This window comes from Pinus tabuliformis, chromosome Q, assembly GCF_031772625.1.
Source record: "Pinus tabuliformis cultivar Carrire ecotype Pingquan chromosome Q, CPIR1, whole genome shotgun sequence".
Classification (NCBI taxonomy): domain Eukaryota; kingdom Viridiplantae; phylum Streptophyta; class Pinopsida; order Pinales; family Pinaceae; genus Pinus; species Pinus tabuliformis.
The window spans coordinates 581,954,329-581,980,299 of record NC_142296.1 but is presented as its reverse complement, the minus strand read 5'-3'; the positions used below and the strand labels follow the sequence as shown (position 1 = coordinate 581,980,299).

At 37.3% G+C, this 25,971-nt stretch overlaps 1 pseudogene; it reads right to left on the bottom strand.

The window, feature by feature from the left end:
- Positions 1–50: 50 nt before the first annotated feature.
- On the bottom strand, positions 51–21,568 carry LOC149220793 (FRIGIDA-like protein 3; annotated as a pseudogene).
- Between the last annotated feature and the right edge of the window lie 4,403 nt (positions 21,569–25,971).

Genomic DNA, 25,971 nt, shown 5'->3' with positions numbered 1-25,971 from the left:
TGATAAGATCAAAACTTGCTTGACCACGGTAAGATAAGCACTGTACCTACCTAATGTATAAAAGAAGACTGATAAGCTGGAGGAGGGGCAGGTAGTCTACTACCAAAGTGATGGTTGTTGTAATTAGTAGAGGAATTGTAAGAATCAGAACCCAACAACGAAGGCCCCATGTTATCTGATGGATACATATATGGCCTTGAGAGCGAGACTGGAGTCCTATTTCCAACACCATAGCCTGCTCCATATAATCCTTGGTTTGATCTGTCATATGCATTTTGGCCCTGTAGGTTGTAGGATGTAACACCTGGAGCTACACCAGAATATTGTACTCTATCCAAAGACCTATAAAAGCTTCTGTCTGCACCATTGGAAGAAGCATAAAGAGTCGGAGTTCTTTCATCTGCACTTAACGGAGGCATATATACACCAGCATTTCCTCCATTAGCACGAGGACGCTTAGGTTGAGACTTAACAGCACCTGCAGACCTTTTTCTGTCAGCCTTAGCTTTCTCTAGCTGAGCTACACGCTTTTGAAGAGGATCTGGTGAGAACTGCGATTCAAGTTTGTGCTCCTCAATGCACTTTATAACAGCTCTGTAAGCAGAAAGCTCTTTTGTATTTACTTCATTCTGTAGCAGCAAATAAAAATATCGGTAAAAAAAGGAACTTCCGATATAACCAACAATACTAAGCCAAAATGATCATCACATAACAAGACATTTTGTATAACAGTAATACAATCATACTTGTGCAACAGTAGAGTTATTCTCGCTTTTTAAACTTGCCTGAGAAGCTTTCTTAGCATCTTTCAGATATTCCTTCAACAAAGGAACAGGTGCAAACTTCTCTGTCAGCCCAAATGCATGAGCAAAGTTCACTGCCTCAATTTGTTTTCAACAAAGGAACAGGTGCAAACTTCTCTGTCAGCCCAAATGCATGAGCAAAGTTGACTGCCTCAATTTGTTTTCCACTATTGACCAGGGTTTCTACAACATCTGCATGAAATTGTCACAAAATTTTCAGTTAATCTGAATATGTCACAAACATTTGAAATACCAAAAGACAGTTTACTGTGAAAGAAAAAACAATACAGACAACTTCAACGGATTTGTCAATAAAGATAACAGCTATGCCAGCTTGAGACCATTTTCGTAAGTAAACAGTTCCCCACTCATGAAAGGCCTTATGACACTTTACCATAGCTGATCATCTTCAGGTGCCTTTATTAATATCAACAAAATAACTTACATACAACTTTCTACCTCATAAAAAGATGTCTACCTAGTAGAGGCCACTCAGTATCTGCCTTGCATATGAAATGTTGAGATCTAAAGAAAAGACTACCAACCCCGTCAACTTAGAAACCCGTTCACTGGACTAAACAAAAAACGTTGGGAAGGTTTACTACAGCCAGGATTACCAAAATTTATCTTCAACTCAATCAGCCACAACCAAGTATACTGATAAAATCCACCAGTCCCTCAAAAAAACCAAGCTAGCCATGAATGCCAGAAAAACAACAAAAAGCCTATCTACCAAAATGGATGGAAATTTTGCCAGCCTAGCCACTGAGGCTAACATTACAGAACACCAGCCAACCAACCTGGCATTTTTTATTCAAGTCCAAGGGAACAACAGAGTTCAGGTGTCTGCCTGCACCATGCAAATGCAAGAACAAGCTTGCATAAGTCATCTTTATCAAACTCTGCCGCAATTCCAAAAGTAGCTAGAAGTTGCAAGAAGGCCTGGGCCTCTAACGAATTGCCATTGGCAACATCTCCTTCAAGGTTTATCTTCGACTTCCATTCATGTGCAATACTTTTGGCTTGCTCCTTTATATTTAAGGGCAGAACTGGATGTTCAACACCCAAAATAGGATCTGCCAAAACAGGTACAAGAGATTCCAGTAATAATGTACAAGCCCGGCGTAGAGCCGGGAGCCCAAACTCTTTCTTGTCACTTGACTTTTGTTCAAGAGAATAAAACCCCTCCAAGGACTTCAACACTAACCGTGGTGGGTCAGTTGCAGAGTTTAATGCAGAGGGAACCTAATTGCAAAGCCCTATTTCCAATTGCAAAAGTCATTAAGAATGGGAAGAAAGGATTTAGGGATTATAATATCTGAAAATTTCTATTTTTAAAGTATTATAAAATGAGTTTAGATATTTATATAACAATAATAAGTGGAAATCAGAAAAAGAAAAGAAAAGAAATTGATTGGAGATAAACTTTTTATAATTTTGTAAATGTTATTGAGTTCCAATGCTCAAACAAAATATTTATAAAAGGTAATTCACTGGTCTGTGGATGAAGCAAGCATTTGGAGGCTAATTCGTGAAGTCTGACAATAAAAGAGGTGAAATTAGAATGAGTAATGATAAGACAGACATCCTTGTATAGAAATTGCAATGAGGTTCTTCTTAAAGGTGACTTAATTGTATCACATTGATTTTGACATGACAACATCAGCAAAATGATATAAAAGTCGTTGCAACTAGTACATCTGTGTTTGGTGCATTAATCACTATATGAGATTGAAGGAATCTGGCGCATTCTCGATCAGAACTATTGCTTGATTGACAACAACATGAGTCTTGTGTTGTACAACAATTGTATAATTGGTGCATTAATCACTGTATGAGATTGAAGGAATCTGGTCGCATTCTCAATCAGAACTATTGACAACAGCATGGGCCTTGTGTTGTACAACAATTGTATAATTTGATTGTGAAGGATTTAAGGAGAAGTAATGTTGTTTTTTCTGATCCTAGCAAGGATTAGCAAATATACTATTTATTGGTCCCTGTGGTATACATTGTTTGGACCTTGTTTTCTCCCTTAATTGTAAGTGCATAAAAATATTAGATTCATAGGACAGGGTACCATTAATCATGTGATCCAATGATCTTGGCCGTTTTTTATTGAATTCTTCAAAACTTATTTCCATTTGATCTTCCAAAATGTGAAGATAGTTTTATTGGTTGGAACAATGCTACAACTTACAAGTTATAATAACAGAGATTCTGTTCTGCATAATGCTTCCACCTTGCAATCTTTTTGTGGATATGGTTAAGCAATATTCTCTTCGAGTAAAGAATAAATTATTGTGTGTAGAGTCATTGGGTTTACTATAGTAATGATCGTAACATTTTGTAGTCTTTTGTTTGTTGTTATGTGGTTTAGTGGTTGAGACAGTGCATTACCATGTAATGACCCAAAGACAAACTTAGAGCTCAGAGCCCTCAATTATAAGTTGGTTGAATTTTATGAGATTTATATGCAATATTAATTCAATAATTAAAAAAAAATATAGACTTAAGCACCCTAAATAAACTTCAATTTATACATCTTTAGAATCTCATTTATGCTACATATCTGCATCTTATGTACATTTTCCCATTCCCATGTCGGAATTGTTCCTCAATTTATGCCTTACGGCGTTTCCTTTGCAACATTTGGTGCAAATGCTAGTTTAGATTTTCTGGTCTTGGTGGAGAGTTGTTTTTAGGGCGATTTTTTGGATTTTCTGATTTTGGTGGAAAAAATTGAGGTGAAATTTTGAATTGTATTATTTAAACTGATTTTTTTGACTATATATATGGATTCAGCAACTTGAAAAACCCCCACAGCACTTCGATTGTGCAGAGGTTACCCATCAAACTTGTGATTTCAATAAACTCCTGTCAATCAAAAAATCTCACTAAAGACAACTAGCTTCTTACTTACACTAAAAGTTGTGATTTTAATAAGTTCATGTCATTCAAAAAGTCTCACTAAAGACAAATCACTTGTTAAGTGATAGTGAAAGTTAATGCACTTGGGACTCTATTTACTTATTTAGGAAGCCAAAATTATACTACAAGAGTTATCTAGCTTGTTGTGTTGTGGTTAACGCGGAAGGCTTGTATATATTTATTATTGGATAATCTATTTGCTTAAATCCAATGGTGACATATACAACCCCTGTGCATCAACTATTGTTTAACATAAATAAGTGATGCTGAAATTATAACACGAGGAAAGAGATAGTGGGTCGAATTAGTTTCATGAAGTAAAATAAATAAACTTAAAAATATAGAGTGAAAATCAATGTTAGTATTGGATAATCTACTTGCTTAAATCCAATAGTGACATATACAACCTTTGCCCATTAATAATTGTTTAACATAGATAAGTGACACTGAAATTAGAACACGTTGAATTAATTTCATGAAGTAAAATAAATATAGAGTGAAAATCAACATTAATATTGAAAAATCGTTATAAAAATAATAACTTCAAAATAATTCATCATAAAATAGTTCTTCTCATTTTTGAAAATATAACCAATTTTAATTATATTATTTCATCAAAATTTATTCCTATAAACCAAATCAATTTTAATTATATTATTATATTATTACATCAAATTTATTTCTATATATTCACACTAAAAACCAAATAAAACTATAAATATGACCAAACCATATACAAGCATACTCAACTGGTATTTGAACGTACAAAACAACAATACTATACATGTGACAATGACAAATTTGTGCACTTTGGGAAACAAAATGACAAAAAGGATGCCATTAATGGGCGTACGTGATGGCCATTGTAAGAGCCCATCAAAGCCATGGCTGTGTTTAGGCCAATTATGAACCTCTAAGTGAAATTTTTGAGTAGGAAAAGAAAACATAATTATTGGAAAGAAAGAAAAATGAGCCAAGAAAGAGTCTCAAGTGTTTTAGGATTTTCATGGCTAAAAGTGAGGAGATACAAAGTGAAAGCTCTGCAAGGTTTTATGTATATTTGTTTTGGTTTTAAATTTGAAGTTGTCTATGGTGTGATTTTTTGGAGTTTCTCATGCCGGAATCCAGTGAAAATTTTGAGGTGAAATCTTAATTTGTGTTATTTAAATTAGTTTTTTTACTGTATATATGGATTCAGCATCATGAAAAACCCCTAGGGCACTCACATTGTGCAGGGTTTACCTATCAATCTTGTGATTTCAATGAATTCCAGCAGGATTTTAGAGAAATTAGACCAAAAAATCCAAACCCCTAGGGCACTCATATTGTGTAGGGTTTACCCATCAATCTTGTGATTTCAATGAATTCCAGCCGGATTTTAGAGAAATTACACTGAAAAAAATCCACCGAGAAAACTTCCAAAAAGTAGCACTAAAAACAACTTTAAATTTTGTTTATCTATTATATTTTTATTTTTTTATTTGTTTAAATTTTAAATTTTTAAATTACTATAGTTAAATCTTATTTGATGGTAAATATTGAAATAATATTGAAAAGTTATATATATATATATATATATATATATATAATAATATATAAAATATTATTTAATATATTTGGATTTTTTTAAGTAAATAAGGTTTTTATATATTATTGAATAAAAATATATATAAAAGTTATATTTTTGGTTTGATAATAGGGAAACAAGACTAAAAATATAGTAACATGTCTAAGATTTTGAATAGACGTCTTAAGGTAGAGTAGAACTTGACTAAGCAATTAAGTTTATATTTGAAAGTGATCGTTGTGTTTAGAAAACTATAATAACTATATGCAAAAATAGGAGAGTTGCACTCACTAATTGAAGATAAAAATCTATAGATAGAAATCATTTTTTATTATTGGGAGAGTCCACTTGGATGGGACTTATGACTTGATCTTCCTCTTCACTACTTTGAAGGTTCAGGTTTGTCAGATTTTAGTAAATTTATTGAGCTTATGATCTATCTTATTGATCTATTATTGTAAGGCATTAATGCAAAGGAGAATCTCTTCATATGCATCGTTCCTTTCTACAAGAAATTTTCCCATAATAGTCTTCATCGACCAATATATATCTATAGTTTTCATGTATTGTGTCTTCCTAGTGCATATGTTTCTAGTGTCAAGTACCCACTAGCCTACATCCTCCTCTACTTGCATGTCAAACAAATGTATTCTCTCATTGCAAACTTCACACTAAACAGCGTCCATTTATTCTTGTATCGACTAGGGAGTGAGGTCTTTGAAACATCAACCTATAGCTTCCACATTCGCTTGAACATGTGTTTGAGAGTGAGGGGCTCTACTACCAAAGCCTTGCCCATGGAGTGTAGATGTCCTACGAGACATGAAAATAAGGATGGCGAGATTCTGAGAGATGCATATGACACGAGAGTGAGAGGAATTCAGTGGAGGTGCAAGGTAGGGAAGGAGTATAGTAGATGTTGGACACCTAATCCTCTAAGGGTTGGTGTGGAAGCTTAATAGTCTAAGGAAGTCCAAGAGACCTTGGAATACGAAACCAAAGGTCATATGAATGTACTATAAATGTATATCATTTGTTAATAATAGATAGACTCTCATGCTTATCTTAATATTCTGTTGCTACCATGTATGTGTTTAACATGGTATCAGAGCGGGTGTACTCCTATCCTGCTCCAATTTGAGCCACTTGTGTTGTGGCCTCTCTGTGCATGTCAGTTCTGCATTCCTGCAGATAGAACTCCCATTATTGTGTGCATGCCTATTTCATGCTTCACACTGTCCGGCTGACCTCTCTCAGCTAGATTTGTGTTGGGTTCTCTATCCACTGCCTCAAATAGCAAAAACACACCCACTTGGACTCTGCACCTGAACGCTCTGTGTTTGATAGAAAATCGAATGACCTTTAAAGTTTGTGTTGCGTGGAAGACTGAGATGACCATGGTGAGTGCCATGAGTGAAGTAAGTATGTATTGCAACCATACATATTCGATACATATTCTGCATTGAATGGTAATGTGTTGACTGCGTTTTGGATGAACATTGTGTTGCTTGACATGGAGTGATTGTCATGCGGTATTACTGTGTTCATAATACTGCATTACCATGATTGTTTCTTGGTTAACACCTCTCCTTCTGTGTTAATACTCCTGACTCCGCACCATAATACCTCCTCTATGTCAGTGAAATTATCAATGAAATTGTGTTGGCATGTACACCATGACTGTACACAGTGACTGTGGTTGCCTTGAATCATATTAGTATATACATTGTCCAGTTATATGAACGTTGCCCTTGCTGCCACATTAGAGGATCTATGGACTGTGACTTTCTCATCCACAAGTGACTTCCCAAGAAGCTCGAAGCCAAGACCGAAACCCTTAAGCGGGCCAGGAAGCTGAACAGGCGGAATTGATACTTTGTTGGAGGCTGGAAATCCTTCCAGCTCGAGGTCCAGCAAATCAGGCGACAGTACACAGTAACCGTTGGATCAGTCGGATCAATGGACAGGGTTAATGGAAGATGAGCGACGGAGATCTTATCACAGGAGATTAAGTTAAGAAATGGATGGATCACATCAAGGCACGTGTCGACAGAAGGGTGGAAAACGTGCAGAATAATGGAGCGGTCTTCGTAGGCGGTAAGCAGTATCTCGCGCGCCCTAAAAGCTGTAAATGGTATTTTGCAAATTCATGTGATTAACCTAAGGGGTTGACACGTAGCACGAGAAAACCACTTTTCTCGCGTGCTCTCGACTTGTTATGCATCGTGCAAGATTTCACGCGAGATTACGCGATAGCCGTTGGATCAAGCAGGATTGATCGACGATGGAGATCAACCAAGCTAGTTGGTGAGCGGGTGACGCAATAGTCGTTCAATTAGACGGGTCAGATCTGATGGTGATCGCGTCGAAAGATGCATGTGAGTTAATTTAAATTTCGGACGTGATAAGGTTATGAACTGGGGTTTTAATTCCTTTCAGTTCCATGGAAAATTTGAAGGTTTGCCATATACCGGGTAAATTAAATAGTTCTACTATTTTAGCAGAATAACTAAAATTGGAGGTTGAGGCTAGTTGGCGCGAGTTATTGCGTGATAACTGTCGGATTGAGGAATGAGATCGACGGCGAAGATTTAATGCACTAAGGAGAGCATCGATATATGTGCAAAGGTTTGTGGAATGGAAGAAAGGTAAGGTTTAAGTGTGGGCTTCCGTGGAGTTTATTTGGCCAAGAACGATTCGGGTCCTCGAACAGAGCCGGACTCGACCGAACATTCTGTGGACCCCTTCATTAATGTACATAAGTCTATTCTATTCAACCAAACACTACATAGTAGAAAAATAATTTTTAGCCTCTCTGAAAACTGTTGGCAAGAAAATCAATGAGAAGGATAAGATTATCTGAAATTTCAAATACCTCTGCTATGTCAGTGACAATCACAGATCCTTCATAAGTTTTCGGGTACAACCTCCTAAAGAAAGAGTCCACTTGTTCTTTGTGTGTTATTCCAGTCGGTACAGGAGGAATATCTCGAACGAGGACAACAAATTGTTCTGGTTGATTCTATCTTTGGCTAAGAAGGATATTACAAAGTCGACTTCCATCCAGTTGAACAAAGGTAGAGGTAGGTTATCGACATAAGAGCACAAAAGTAGTAAGAACTATTATGTGACTTTCTAGAACAGAGGATATTGCAGTAACATTGAATTGTGAGTGACTGTTGCTTCTTCCTCATTGGTTAATAGTTGTGATCAGTTTCTTTAAAGTGTAAGTTTGATAATGAAGAAAATGACCAGACTTGATAATGCATTAGAGTTGTTAAATACTCTGATACATTAGAGTTGTTAAGCAGTAGCTCTGTTACCTCTAAACTAGAACGTAGAATATCTCCTCAACTGTGCATTAATTCTCTATTGAAGCATTGAAGTTTGTACACTCGTCCGTTGGATAAAACGCTAGATTGTGAATGCATATTGTCAAGTTGATTGAAGGCTGGTGTTATATGTGCATTGGAGCTACAATATATTTGTGAGATGGGATGCAAAGTAAATGTGTTTATATACAATGTGAGTGTTTAGGAATGTATGTGCATCTTTCTGCATTGTGTAGGTGCCATTCTTTGTGTGTGTAGTTGCAAACCGTGGTATGTGCATTAAACACTAATTTTGGAGTCATATTTATTGCTACTGAGTGCTGGTGTACTAGTGTTGTGGGTCAAATATGCCTCTACTATGTATTGGAAAAGCTATATGATTGCACCAATGTTGTTTATAGAGTTGTCTCTATAAATAAATAGAACCATTGTTAGTGTATTCTTTGCACTTTATATAAAAGAAGTATTTTGTGGAGGAGAGAAGACATTTGTATTGGTTGTAATATTGGTGCATTTGTTGTGAAATGGTTCTAATTGGTGAAGTATTAGAATTCCTCAATACTATGATACACTCAACGACTGACAACACATTCAGAATCAGCAAAGACTCTCTCTCCAAAATTCGGACCTATCTACAACATGCACAAGAAAACATTGCTTTTTTGCAGCTTGAATCTCAACTACAGTAGGAAGAATTACAGCAGTGGAGTCATCATTCTGAACCTATTTCTATTCAGAAGATTGAAACAGACTCCCATAAACAACAAGACAATAATGTTACAATTGATTCAGATCCAGTGCCCAATAAAGTAGCAGAGTTACATGCAGATGCAGAAGTTCAGTTTGCACTTCCCAAGCCCATCATTAGACCTTGGGAAGAGCTTGTCAGCAACAAGCACAGAACAGGTCTTGGATATGATAAGGAGGTTTCCTTTCATATTCCAGATTACTCAAATCCCATCCAGTTTCAGAGTGTTGGATTCCTTCATGACAGTTCACCTTCAGTTGTTCCAGATTCTGCTCCTCTTCCACAGCAACAACAACAGATTGTGAAATGCCAACACTGTGACCGAGTTGGCCATATGAAAGATCACTGTTTTGATCTTCATCCATGTAAGCACTGTCATAAAACCAGTCATTCTTCAAACAGATGCTTCAGAAACAAACCTCCTGCAAGAACAAAGATTCATCTTGGATGGATCGCTTCTTGGCAATGGGCATCAACAACCAAGAAGATATTCCAGTCATATGTCAGAACTTGTTCTAGAGTATTGAACAGTCTTGTAGTTGAATTTTCTCCATCATCTCACCTTGTATTTGACAGGGGGGGAAATGATGGTCATCTACAAGCTTCAAAGCCACATCAAGCGAGCTTGAGACACAACCTGCCATAGTAGATTCATAGTTGTAACCAGAGACAAAGATGCCCCTGATCATGCCTTCAATTGGTGATGCCTCTTCAAATAATTTGGGACACTTCCTCTAGTAGAAGACTTCAGCTTCTTGCCAGTTTTGGAAGAGTTCCAGGAATTGCATTAAGCATTCCAGAGTTGTTGGTCATCCTTAAACCATCACAAGTTGAGACCTCCCTTTTTAGGTTGAGGTTCTCCCTTTTATGCGGGGTGAGACCTGTTATCACCCCAAGAAACTCACCTAGGTTGTATATCAGTGATGCTCGGGAACATTACAAACTCAACAATTTTGTTGGATAAAATGATGGATGAATGGAAGATATGCTGCACATTCAAGCCAGATAACTACTCCTACTATGACGTATCCCAGACATGGGTGAACACCCCCAAACTACAAGGCTTTTAACCACCAATTACTCACATCTTAAGGTAAAGGTGATAATGGAGACGACTGATTACACCAGCAGATGCACAGGATCCTGTGATGGCCGACTGCAACCAGTTAGGAGGTCTGTAAATCTATTATCTAACGCACAGATAGGATGACAACTCTCTATGCATTAAAACAACAGAAACCTGCAAGCAATTTTTTAATGAACAACTAAATTCTAACATAGAGGTGAGATGGCAGTCCCTCTGATGTTAAACATTCACAACACATGAAATAAATGCAAAACAGGCACAGCCTGGAACATAGAAGTGAACAATGATAGCAAAAGAAGCTTGTATTAGTTGGAAATGCAAACCAGAAGCTGCAGGTTACATAGTAGTTACAGTCTCCAGAAGTTGAAACTCACAGCAAGCTCACACTCAGCTAACACTCATCAAACTGATTACATTGTTCTTCTAAGTATATATAGAATTTGTTTACAAATTTGCTCTGCTAGTCTATGTGTGGAGGTGTCTTAATGGATCACCAACCACATTTGCAATTTGATATGGGTCTTCTGATTCATTCTGACTGTTTTTTAATGGACAAAATTGGCCTTCTGCTGCTCTGCTGTACTTCTCGAGCAGGTGGAGTGGAACTCCATAACTGATAAATGCGCTGATCTGCTCGAGGCTGGTCCTTTTTGTCCTTCGGCCATTTTGTCTTTAAATGCAGTTGGTAAGGAGTAATGGTGCAAAGTGCTAGATCTGGCCTTCTTCCTCCTTCGGGAGCCCAAAATAGGTTAAAGGCGTAAAGACAATATGGCGGAGGCATGCACAAGGCGAGGAGCAAGACAAAGATAGATAACAACTGTTGGATCACAGAGATCAATGGTAGAAATCGACTTGGAGGGAGATTTCAGGAGGAAATGGGAGCGAACAAACATGAGCCGTCAGATCGTAGGCGGACAGATCCGACAGCGGAGGAGCGATCGCAGTATCGCATCGGCGGGAGTCAGGGGCATAGCCTTAACACAGATGGTTGCGATATGCGATAGCGATCACATTGCATCGCAAATCACATCGCAAAATCGCAATGCGGAGGGAGACAAAGGGCGGAGCCAAAAACACACACATAGATGCGATATGCGATAGCGATCAGATCGCATCGCAATATCGCATTGAAGAAGACACGGAGTGCAACGAAGACAGCAGGGCACAAATGCGATTTGCAATAACGATCAGATCGCATCGCAATATCGCATCGGCGGGAGACAAGGGGTGAAAGGAGGCGGCGGGGTTATATAATTTATGAAGGCGCGTAGTTATAAAGGGTTAATACTTTAGCGCCAGGGATTAAATGAAGAAATGAGTTTATATGAGATTTAAACGGGTTGTTGGGGCTTATGAGGTTTATAAACATGAACGTCTGGGAGCTAGGAAAACAAGGGCTTTAAGTACTTTTAAACGAAAATGACAGAGTTTTATAGAGAAACATAAATAACAGGGATTATGGGAGTGTAAAAGAAATGAGGGAGGAAAGAAGCAAAGACCGCTGCCAGCACTTTTCTCAGCACAAACCAACCACCAGTCCTGGTCTCGACCCTTTAATCAGTGAAGTTTATAGTAGAGCTAACACTGGCTCCTTCTAGGGATGAGATCCTCCCTTTGAGGTCTCAAGAACCTGCAGACCACTGCCTTTCCAGCTGAAAACACATTAAGCAAAATTCCTAGTGTTCCATTGGGCATGGAGTCAACTTCGCCTGCAAAAAACTGATAACAACAAAATATTTACAACTTTTAAGGCCATAGACCTTAAACAATATAGATTTTCAGAAAACGCCCATTGACTGGGCCATCAAAAACTGCTTCACCTCCCATACTTTTCAGTATGAAGGTATTGTTCCCTTGAATCTGTGAAATGATGAAAGGACTTGTCCAGAAAGCATCAAATTTCCCATGATTGCCTTTCTTTTCCTTCAGTGCATCCCATTTTAAGACCAAGTCACCAACCTGATAATTATTTCTCTTTGCCTTCTTGTCAAAGGCTTCCTTGATCTTCTGTTGATGTGCTGCAGCTTTTTCCACCAGTTGTTCTCTAATCTGATGCAGCTATGTCAAATCAGTGATTTTGTTTGCCATATCATCTTCATCATTCTGTTCTTCTTGAAGGAACTTTGCCACAGGGAGAGTTAATTGAATTGGAAATACAGCCTCTGTGCCATACACTAGCTTAAATGGAGAATTCCCTGTGGATCTTTTAGTGGTCACTCTGTCAGCCCAAAGTGCATACTTGAGCTTTGAATCCCAATTCCTTTTATTATCCTCCAACAACTTCTTAATTATTCTTATTAAACTTTTATTAGAGGATTTTGCTAGACCATTTCCTTGAGGATAATATGAGGTGGAATGAACAAGTTTAATGCCCATTAAATCACACATTTCCACCAACTCTTTTGCTCTGAAGGCTGTTGCGTTGTCTGTGATTATCTTCTGCGGACAACCAAATCTGCTGAAGATATTTTCTGTTAAAAACTTCATGACCACATTATGATCAGCCTTCCTTGTAGGGACTGCTTCAATCCACTTGGTAAAATAATTAGTGGCAACTAATATCCATCTGTGCTGGCCACTGGAATGTGGATTGATTTCTCCAATGAAATCCAGACCCCACTGCTGAAAAGGTCCTTTTGCAATTATTGGTTTTAGGGGCAGGGACTTCAACTGTTGTTTTCCTTCAAATCTTTGGCACCTGTCACAAGATTTAACAAAAGCAAATACATCAGAAAATAAAGTGGGCCAATAGTACCCAGCTCTGAGAATTTTATGGGCAGTGGTTTTCCAATAATGGTGCCCTCCACACATGCTGGAGTGAAACTGCTGCATGACATCTACTGACTTCTCTTTGTCCAGACACCTTAAAAGCACTCCAGATGGATCCCTCCAGTAGAGCAAGTCATTATTGATGCAATATTTGGCTGCTCTAAGCTTCAGAGTCCTAGCTTGACTTTTAGAAAATCCTGAAGGGATTTCTAGCTTCTGCAAGAAATTAATTATTGCAGCATACCAATTACATGAAGCTAGACTCTCGGCCACTGCCTGTTCTTTTACTGTTTTAACCATTTCCTCTTCTCCTGTTTGGCCATTTTCTGCCATCATGCATAGGAAATCAATGTCTAAAGTTCTGCAATTTTCTTTAGCCAATAACTTGGCAAGACCCTGACCTCTGACCAACTTTGTGGGCTTCAGCTCTATGTTAAATTCTATCATTTTAGCAATCCACCTTGCCCTTCTTCCATCAGCATCAGGTTGTGTTAGGACATCTTTTATTGCAGCATAGGGCACATATGCAATTATCTTTGAATGTATTATATAAACTCTGAAAGCCTTTAGGGATTTAATAAGAGCATATGCATGTTTTTCAATGATATCATACCTCAGTTCAACATCCCTCAAATTCTTGCTGAAAAACACCACTGGATGCTCTGAATCTTCTTCATCTTGCTGCAATAAAACAGCTTAATGGTGTCTTCAGAGGCAAAAGAAAATATACGGAACTCCTTATTGTAGTCAGGACTTATTAATGTAGGAGCTTCCATAATAGCCTTCTTAATGGACTCAAATTATTTTCTTGTTGCGTCAGTCCATCTTACCTCTGATCCTTTCTTCAACATGGAGGTTATGTGCTTTACCATCTCTGCAAAATTCGGAATAAACCTCCTTACAAAATTAATTTTGCTCAGAAAGGATTGCATATCTTTCTTTGATCTAGGGATAGTCAAAGCCTGAATTTCTTTGACTCTTTTTGGGTCAATCTGAACACCTGCAGCAAACACAACATGTCCTAACAGCTTGCCTTCCTCTAAGGCAAATTGAATTTTTTTTGGATTGACTGATATCCCAAACCTTCTGCACTTCAAAAACACCTTTTTCAAATGCTGCAAATGATCTTGATGGCTGCTGGAATAAACAATTATATCATCAAGGTAGATGAGGACAAATTTGTCCTTCTCTCCCACAAATGCTATATCCATAGCTCTTTGAAAAGTGGCTCCAGCATTCATCAATCCAAATGGCATTTTGGCATACATAAAAGTGCCCCAAGGAGTAGTAAATGCAGTCTTCTCTTGATCATCTGGATGCACAACAATCTGATTAAAGCCTGAAAATCCATCTATGAAAGACATTACTTTGGCTCCTGAGACCTTTTGCAACAAATGCTCCATTTTTGGCAGAGGATAATTGTCTTTCTTGGAGCATTTATTTAAATTTCTGAAATCAACACACAGTCTGATTTCTCCACTCTTCTTCCTCACCACCACTAAATTGGCTACCCATTTAGAATATCTAAGAGGAACTATGATCTTGGCAGCCAACAATTTTTTGATTTCTTTCTCAATTAGTGGAAGAAGCATGGGATTAATCGGTCTTAGCTTCTGTTTGAATGGAACAATGTCTTTTTCTAGAGGGATTTTATGTTGAATTATATTCTTGTCATATGTTTTCAGATCACTGTATTCCCAGGCAAACACATCAGCAAATTGCCTCATTAAATTGCAGTATTCAGCACTTTGGTCAGCTGACAAATGAGTAGACAAATTTATATATCTGGGCTGACCTGGACTTCCTATATCATGCTTACAGACAGCAGATCGATCTTCTCTTTGGGCAGCTTTGTAAGGTACATCATTCTGGTCAAACAGTCTTTCAAGAGGAATTAGACCTTTGGGAATATGGTTGCTAGGAAGTTGGACTATGCTGTCTTTACCCATTTTATTTCTAAGCTGGGACCTGGGATTTTCTATCAAGGCATCATTCTCTTGGTCAATTTGCATTTCAGAAAACTCATCAATGACTTGCAAGAACCTATTCAACTCATCATCATCATTAAAAACCTTCCAATGGTGGACATTATCGGGCAAAGAAGGTCTGTACCTCATTTGGACTTCATAGACTAATTTGGGAGGGATTGGAGGTACAAATAGACTAGCAGAGACAGCCAGGGAATCAACAAGCTGATTTTGGGCCCTAGGAATATATGAAATACAGAAAAATTCAAAAGAGTCTCTGATTCTCCATACCTCATCTCTATATGCTTTTAGCCTCGGGTGTTTTGCCTGAAATGCTTTATTCACTTGCTGAATAATCAAATCAGCATCTCCAAACACCTTCAGGTTCTTGATTCCTCTGTCTTTTGTTGCATTAAGGCCCAATAGTAGTGCTTCATATTCTGTTATGTTGTTTGTTACTTGAAAAACTATCTTAAAAGACAGCTGGATTCCTTCTTGTTGTGGAGATATTAGCACCACCCCTGCTCATGCAGTCTCCCTGGTACATGCTCTATCAAAGAACATCTCCCAAATCTGACTTCCTTGCTCTTTCTCAGCCTAAACAATTGGTTTCCTGATTTGCATCAAGGCCTTTTGAGATTCATCTATTTGGAGAATATAGGCTCCAAAATCAGTGTCCACTGCATATATGGGATGATTTGTAGGCTTCTTCTCATCACTAATGATATATGCCAGTTGTGCTTCTCTATATAATCTCCTGTTTTCTCCTCCAAACACTGGGACAGTAGCATAAGATAGATCATTCTGTAATGTCCCACCTAGTCAACAACATGCCAAACTTAGAAGGGACATCTGCCACCACAATATCCATCATCATACTCTTCATGGGCAGCTAGGTAAGGGTAATGGCCAGATCTTTGATTAATCCAAGACATTTCACCTTCCTTGAATCAAAAGAAAACAAATCATGATAGGGTCTAGTGAAATCAAGGCCTAACTCTTCCATGACAGCATTAGGCATCAGATTGTGGCTGGCCCCTGTGTCTAGCAAGCAATTGTGGAGGATTTTGTCATGAATGGTTAATGAGACATAAAAAGATGGAGAATTATTATCAGTAGGCTCAATCATAGGGCTAAGCACAATGGCAGGCTTGTCGTCTTGCAAATTGATAGAGTCAATAGAGGTTTGTTTGGTTTCTAGCTCAAGGGCTTCAAGGATAGGCTTTCTAAATAATTCACTCTTCACCAACTCAACCAGAGGCACATATATTTTCAATTTCTGAACTTCTGACTCAAAGCTGAAAGAAGAAAATGATTTATCAGCAATTTTTACCTCTTGAACTGGAGCTTTGAGAATGATTGGATCAGCTGCTGGCTTTCTTTGCTTGATATTCTGTGACTCTATCTGAATAGCAGCTCTTTGTGCAGCATTTTCTTTGGCATACTTTGCATTGGATCTTATATTATATCTCTGTTGTTGCTCACCAGATTGTAGAACAGCTCCTCTGTCCCACTCCTGACTGTTTTGTTCTTGCAGCAATGATTCTTCGTATTCAGCCAATGTCAAAAATGCAGCACTGCCTTTATCTTCCATGCAGTGAATTTCATCCTCATCCTCTTCAAATTGTTCCTTCTCCATGACTACATTTTGGAAAGGGGCTTTTACTTTCTGATCTTCTTTTGATTCTTCACCCCTCTGTATAATCTGTAACTGTTCATTTGCTCTTCTGAATGGGTTCTGATTTCGTGGAGCAAATGTGTTTTGCTGCCTTGTTTTCCCTGAATTCTGCTCAACCTTTAGCTTAGAAATTTCAGCAGCCAATGACTCTATCATCTTAGTCATTTTGTCTAGTTTAGGTTCTGAAGATGATGCAGAAGAAGTAGATGCCTGATTTCTCTGTCTTCTTCTGTCAGCTTGACTCTTTAGTTTCTCTGCAGCCATGATATTAGACTCCACCTCTAGGGCTGCATCCTGCATATCTGCCAGCGTGGCACATCTTCTTTCTCTCAATAACAGGCAGAAATCGGAGTCAAAAGCATTGGCATAAGTGAGCTTGGCAGAGGTGGGGGTAGGCTTTACCTCAGCTGGTATCTTACTATACATTCGATTGAACCTTTTATTGAAATCAGATATTGTTTCCCCATTTTCCCTCTTCAGATTACCAAACTCAGTATGATAATACAACAGGTCCTTTTTATCTCCCCATTGCTTCAAAAATGCATCATCTAATGCTTCTATATCAGTTATTGATCTTTGGGGTAATTCTCTGAACCACTTCCTAGCCTCTCCATCAAGGCTCTGGACAAAAACTCTCATCCACACATCATTCTCACTTACATCTAAATTATCAGCATAACTGTAAAAAGCTTCTAAGTGTTCTTCTGCTGTTACTCCCTCTGTTCCAGTGAATTTAGGCATATATTTTTTATATTCTCCCACAGGCATAGGATTTAGAGGCACAGGCAACACCAATGGTCCATATCTGGCAGCTACAATTCTCTCCATCCTCGTAGGTGCTTGCTGTCCTGCCATGTTTGGAATATGTGGAAGAATACTAGCAGATTGAATGGTAGGGAGTAATGTGATGGATGGCAGAGACAAAGGGATGCTATGGACTAAATGGGAAACTTTATTTGGACTAAGATTCAAAGGGGAACTAACTGTACAAGGGGCTGAATTATTCTCTGAAGGAATTTCTCTAATAACAGTGCTGATTTCTAAATCTTGAAACTGTAAATCTTCAGCAACAACTTTATCTTTCAGAGATGAATTAGATTTCTTAGGCTTTCCTGATCCTGATGCCCCTTTTTGTGAAGCTTTCTTGGATTTAACAGTCCTCTCAGGTTCAGGCAGTGATTCAGTTGGAGATTTCTAAGGATTTCTTCGAGTATGTCTCACAAACTGAGCCAGAATTCCCCAGTGGAGTCGCCAAAGGATGGTCTTCCACCAATGGAGTCGCCAGACAGATGATTACAACCAAAATCTGTGTTCAAACCTTGTCTGTCATCAAAGCTTGAAGCTGTGTCGTTCTCCCAGGGAAGCTGAGCTTCGATTCTCCTCTCCCCGGCAATGGCGCCAATTAATGTTATCACCCCAAGAAACTCACCTAGGTTGTATATCAGTGATGCTCGGGAACATTACAAACTCAACAATTTTGTTGGATAAAATGATGGATGAATGGAAGATATGCTGCACATTCAAGCCAGATAACTACTCCTACTATGATTTATCCCAGACATGGGTGAACACCCCCAAACTACAAGGCTTTTAACCACCAATTACTCACAGCTTAAGGTAAAGGTGATAATGGAGACGACTGATTACACCAGCAGATGCACAGGATCCTGTGATGGTCGGCTGCAACTAGTTAGGAGGTCTGTAAATCTATTATCTAACGCACAGACAGGATGACAGCTCTCTATGCATTAAAACAACAGAAACCTGCAAGCAATTTTTTAATGAACAGCTAAATTCTAACACAGAGGTGAGATGACAGTCCCTCTGATGTTAAACATTCACAGCACATGAAATAAATGCAAAACAGGCACAGCCTGGAACATAGAAGAAGTGAAAAGTGAGCAAATGATAGCAAAAGAAGCTTGTATTAGTTGGAAATGCAAACCATAAGCTGCAAGTTACATAGTGGTTACAGTCTCCAGAAGTTGAAACTCACAGCAAGCTCACACTCAACTAACACTCATCAAACTGATTACATTGTTCTTCTAAGTATATATAGAATTTGTTTACAAATTTGCTCTGCTAGTCTATGCGTGGAGGTGTCTTAATGGATCACCAACCACATTTGCAATTTGATATGGGTCTTCTGATTCATTCTGATTGTTTTTTAATGGACAAAATTGGCCTTCTGCTGCTCTGCTGTACTTCTCGAGCAGGTGGAGTGGAACTCCATAACTGATAAATGCGCTGATCTGCTCGAGGCTGGTCCTTTTTGTCCTTCAGCCATTTTGTCTTTAACGCAAAGTGCTGGATCTAGCCTTCTTCCTCCTTCGGGAGCCCAAAATAGGTTAAAGGCGTAAAGACAATATGGCGGAGGCGTGCACAGGGCGAGGAGCAAGACAAAGATAGATAACAACCGTTGGATCATAGAGATCAATGGCGGAAATCGACTTGGAGGGAGATTTCAGGAGGAAATGGGAGCGAACAAACATGAGCCGTCAGATCGTAGGCGGACAGATCCGACAGCGGAGGAGCGATCGCAGTATCGCATCGGCGGGAGTCAGGGGCATAGCCTTAACAAAGATGGTTGCGATATGCGATAGCGATCACATCGCATCGCAACATTGCATCGCAAAATCACAATGTGGAGGGAGACAAAGGGCGGAGCCAAAAACACACACATAGATGCGATATGCGATAGCGATCAGATCGCATCGCAATATCGCATCGAAGAAGACATGGAGTGCAACGGAGACAGCAGGGCACGAATGCGATTTGCGATAATGATCAGATCGCATCACAATATCGCATCGGCGGGAGACAAGGGGTGAAAGGAGGCGGCGGGGTTATATAATTTATGAAGGCGCGTAGTTATAAAGGGTTAATACTTTAGCGCCAGGGATTAAACGAAGAAATGAGTTTATATGGGATTTAAACGGGTTGTTGGGGCTTATGAGGTTTATAAACATGAACGCCTGGGAGCTAGGAAAACGAGGGCTTTAGGTACTTTTAAACAAAAATGATTGAGCTTTATAGAGAAACAGAAATAACAAGGATTATGGGAGTGTAAAAGAAACAAGGGAGGAAAGAAGCAAAGACCGCTGCCAGCACCTTTCTCAGCACAAACCAACCACCAGTCCTGGACTCGACCCTTTAATCAGTGAAGTTTATAGTAGAGCTAACAAGACCTCCCTTTCATGGTTGAAGGTTTCCCTCTTCAAAACATCAGGAGCACTTCCTCTAGCAGAAGACCTAAGCTTCATGCCAGACTTGGAAGAGTTATGGGAACTGCACTAAGCATTCGAATGTTGGTGGTCATCCTTAAACCACCTCCCTTATACCAACATTTCAGAGAGCACATTCAGCCTAGTGCTGCCATGCATTTTTGCACGTTTTGTATTACATCTCTCTTCTTGGACTCATACATAACCCTTCAGATTAAGGGGGGGAATGTTGGACACCTAATCCTCTAAGGGTTGGTGTGGAAGCTAAATAGTCTAAGGAAGTCCAAGAGACCTTGGAATACGAAACCAAAGGTCATATGAATGTACTATAAATGTATATCATTTGTTAATAATAGATAGACTCTCATGCTTATCTTAATATTCTGTTGCTGCCATGTATGTGTTTAACAGTAGATTAGTGGGCGTGGGGGTGGGGGAAGGGGGGGTTGAGGGCTATGGAAGGTTTGATGAGCTAGAACTAAAATTAAAGACCAAGCTGATATGTAGAGAAATTGAAGGCTCCTCGAAGCAAGAAGGAGATGGGAAAATATTAGAAGTCAAGCCTAAGAAATGATGGATTGTTGAAAGATACCACCGAGGAGTTGTTGAAGATAAACTGAAATCCCCATAGGCTAGAACAAGAAATCAAGTATTGGATTAAGGAAACAACAATATGATTCCAAAATGAGACATAAAGAAGAATAAGGCTATTTTTTTTTTGTAAAGTCTTACCAAAATTTCTATTGATATTCCAAATGAAAGCAAGTTACAACCAGACACCATGAGTATAAAACAGAAAACTAATAAAATAGAAAAGTCCCATGCAAACATGATACAAAAAACACACGTTCAACTCTAGATACGATTAACTCAAGAGAGCGAACAATCATATGTGAGATCATTCATCTAGAATGATTACTAGTTGTTCTGGAGAAGAATTTGCACTAAGCATGTTGATTGGGGTCGCATTGATAACCCCTTCTCCATTTTGATGTGCATTGGAATCAATGTTGGAATCTGAAACTATGTATCACTCTATTTTGTTGAGGCACACAACAATTTCATCCATGTCATACCGAATATCTCTCATAATCTGTTTCATTTCTTCCTGACCAACAAAAAACTTATAATTTTCCACTTGTTTACCTCATAATACCATGTGCAATAAGTTGTCCATCTGTCTACGTTGAAATAGGGAATGCATAAAGTAAAGTCTACGTTTCCGCCATTTACCCAAGTCTGGTACCCATTTGGTATTGCCAATACAAACTTCTGAATCAGAATGATACATTCTGTCACCAAATTCTCTTGCCTCCAAGGTATAGATCTCCCTTCGAACCTCGAAAGGAACAACATTGAAGAAATTAGCCACGGATTCCCAGCCAAAAAGACGGTGCTTCCTGGAGGAGGAAGCCCCTAATGAGCTCTCGCATCGATTGATTAAATGTTGTCGTGACACCATAGCAATTAGTACCCTATAAGAAGACTTTCCAAAAATCCTTTGGGATTGGCCCCTAGAGGCCCTGGTATGGACAACTAGGTATGGACAACTAGAGATGACCAAAACATGGAATTCCAAAAACTCTTAGATAAAACAACAGCAAACTATGAGGATGATTGTGTAGATACAAGACTAATGTCATTCAAGAAACAACAACAATAGAAATTGAGGCCTAAATAAGTAGACCGTTGCTTGAGGTACTCAAGAATTGACAAATTTACCCCTTGAGATGACTGATGACACCCCTTATAAGTTTGAACACAAACTTTCCTAGAACCAGATGGAGAAAGAACCACTATACCAAGTGCTTGCCACCAAGACTGGACAATAAACGATATACTAGAAGATTCTAGAGACTGCAAATTAGCTGAGGGGAGAACGACCACCAACTCAAATGACAACCCTATCGATGAATTGTGCAGGAAGGACACATAATACATTTGTTGCCCTCACGTAACCCAAAAACCCTATTAAAAACAATTGTTGTGGGAGAACAAAAGCCTAAGACACAACCCAAGAAACCACCCAACAAGACACAATAAAATAACAATGTTTGAATCAATTGAGTTCGCTAAGGAGTCATCACAGAGAGACCCAATAAAATTCTAGACTTCCATTATTGGTAACCGAAACTCCCCAGATGCAATTAGAATGACAAATAGTTATGAGGAACTAAACCCTGATAGATGTATATATAAAACTAGAACTACAACACACAAGGACCAGGACCTCAGACATTTGGACTACCATACACAACTGTATTGCTTCTGTGAGAGCAACTGATGGTGTAGAGGGAAACAAAGTTATATTGAGTGAGACCAAGGTCCTGAATGTACCTTGCAGGATTGGTAGGTGGAAGGCGCCACCTTGAAACAAATTCTTTTATTTGCCCCCTTGTACACCATGCAAGTTGGAATATAATGTCCCTAAAGCAACCTTTCACTTCTCCATCTCAAAGAAAGCTTTGAACCAAACCTCAAACCTTGACACAATGCCAAGTGTTAAGACTGTGTTTGCATTTCGATTCCCCGAGAAAACCCACGATATGGTGATCATAATTTTTCCTAAATCGTCTGTCAGAACAAAACCACCCTCCCTCCAATCGTTGTTCTATCTATTGTACCATGCTTACATCGAAATTGCTTCACACAATATGCAACAGTGTTAAAAACCCATTAGCAATAATCCCTGCCCTTTCAAATTTATCACCGTCATCCAACCACTAAGTGTGCGCCTCCGTTTAACCTTTCTACCTGTCCACGTGTAAGGGAGAATAAGCCAAGTGGAAGGCATGACACTCTCCCCAAAGACCACCTCCAACATGACCACCCCAATCCTATGCATGTTACTCATATTTTTTGTTCATGTTTTTTGTTCGCCGTGTAGACACAAAACCACCTTTCAAGGCTTCTCCAATCACCGGCCAACAAAAACTCACCCCCATCAGGGATAAGAACAACCAAACTTAATAGGGGAAAATAAAACTGATAAGAAATTGATAATAAAGATTCCATTACTTTATTTGCAAGCAAAGGACTGAGTTGTTCAATGTGAATTAAAGCCAGATGTCCCATAACCAAATTGTAATCAATAGTTGTTACAGGGGCATTCATGGTGAAGCGTTCAAGTTGGGTGAAATGACAGACCACTTCCATGCTCGATAAATCTTGATGTACCTACCCTCAACCAAATGTTAATTGCTTGATGATTCTCGAAGGGGAAATTTGAAGGATGAGTGGTGATTGTTGTGGTTTTCCATGGTGATCATCCCACTTAAGAGAAAATATGATAAGAATATTGGTATGGTATGGTATGGTAGAATCGATATATATATATATATCTATATATATATATATATATATATATATATATATGTATATATATATAACATTCTTAAATTAAAATATATATAAATTGTTAGACGAAAATAAGATGAGAAGTGGTTAGGAATAATAGTGATAAAATCAATGATGAAAATGTTAAAAATTAAGATAATAGAGAGCATAATATAAGTGTATAACTATAATGAAAATATCCATATATATGGTGGTGTTGATATTGAGAACGATTAATGTAAATAAGAAGTAATGAATGGTGATGTAGTGTACCATAAAAGGAGAGTGAATTAGTAAATTAAGAAAAGAGTATGGTAATAAAGGAATATATAACATTTATATAAAAAGTAAGTAAAGATATTAAATTATAATGTTAAAATTATTTAAAATATGAAATGAGATAATAATAAGGAAAAGTTTTAAGGGTTAGTTTAATTGGTTAAATTTCTGTTGTTAAGTATCTATGTTATTGCGAGGTTCAATGGATATAATGAGTCATCGATCTCTAGTGACTATGAATCTCAAGAAGAAAAATGTAAGGAAGATAGTGTGGGTAAGTTGTAAAGAATGATAAAAGATAGTGAATTAGCAAAGAAAACAATATGATAATAAAGGAATATATAAAATAGGCAAATATACATTGGATTATAATGTTAAAATTAATTAAAATATACAATAAGATAATAAAACGCAGGGAATATAGTGGAGGAAAGTTATAAAGAATGATAGAAAGTAATTATAGTAAAATAATTAATAGAAGAAATTAGTAATAATAATAATAATTAAGAATAAAGTAGATAAAGTGTGATGAAATGATATTTAGGATAGAAGATGATATTTTGAGGAATTAGAGAATTTATATTTTTATAGATTTTAGTAATTAAATTAATTAGTGGTTGTCAGTCTCTTTCCTATATCCAAAAGGATCTTATGTATTAATTTGGTGTCCCTTTCCTATATACAAAAGTATCTTATATATTAATTTGGTGTCTGGATTTTAAAATTATATTATCATTGAAATATAAAAAGTACAATAAAAAATCATATAAAATTGTATATGGCAATGATGTTGTAAGCATGTAATAATATAATAATAGATATAAAAGTGCATTATTCATATTAGCAAAAATGTAATATAGATAAAAATAAGTGTGGGGAATAAGTACTCATGGAACATACTCGATAATATAAAAATAAGTGATACAATGGAGAGTTACATGAATATTATACAAATGATGAGCAAGGAAATTTGATTAGGTTATAATGTAGTTTAGTTGCCTCGATCAAAATGGGGTGTTACATACATTCATTTTTGAAGAAATTTTATCCAAAAACTTAGGTTAGAAGTGTGAGATGGTCTCTATATCCTCCCAAGTAGCATATTTTAAGCTATATTGGTCCCACAAAATTTTAACTGGATTAAAATATGTTGAAGCTATTAATAAAATAATTATGATTATCCCTCTTTAATAGACCTCTTCATTATCACTTGTAATTTGTAATTATAATTTAAGAGATGTTTTTATATAAATTTCTTTTTCTTAAAAATCCCCATATTTAATGTATAAATTGCTAATTTGTCTACTCATCAAAATCATAATTTATTATTATTATTAATAAATTTTATATTAAATTTTATATAAATTTTATTGATTCACACATATAATTTTACTTAAAATATCTTGAATAATTGTAACTAACTATCACTCTAATTTATATGATGAAATGCACACATCATCAAAAAGTTTCCCATAATGTTAATTAATCAATTTACATATATTTTTATTTAAATAATAAAAATATAATAAAATAAATAGTAGAAATAAGTTAAATTATATATATATATATATATATATATATATATATATATATATATATATATTGCAATTAAATAAATTGATAATGATACTAAACAACAAAAATAGACATGGATATTCTATATATTACTTTCAACATGGTCTATCCATGCCTATTTGATTTTTAGTGTTTATTATTATCAAATTATTTAATTAAATAATATGCATATGTGTATATATATATATATATATATATTTTTTTTTTTTTTTTTTTTTTAAAATGTAAATCGATTAGTTAATAATACGGGAAATTTTTTGATGATGTGTGTATTGCATCACACAAATTAGAGTGATGGTTGGTTATAATTATTTAAGATATTCCATGTAAAATTATAAGTGTGAATTAATAAAAATATATGTGTCGAAAGTAATATATAGAATTCCCCTATGAGGTTGATCACAGTGTATAAGAGGGTTCATTGGGGGCCGAGCCCGCCACCCTACGACATGATTTGCATTAATGAGTAGGGGACGTAGCTTGCCCCCAACATGCATCTGCATGCAGTCTCACAACTGACCATTTATGGCTATAGAGATGCAATTCTCCTTTACTTGTAAGTTTTGGGTGGAGGTTTGGAGCAAAGGCGAGGTCTAGGAGCCAACCTCCCTACTAGAGGAGGAAGTTCGAGAGTATTACGTTGTTAATAGGTCACTTATATGGATGTTGAGTCTT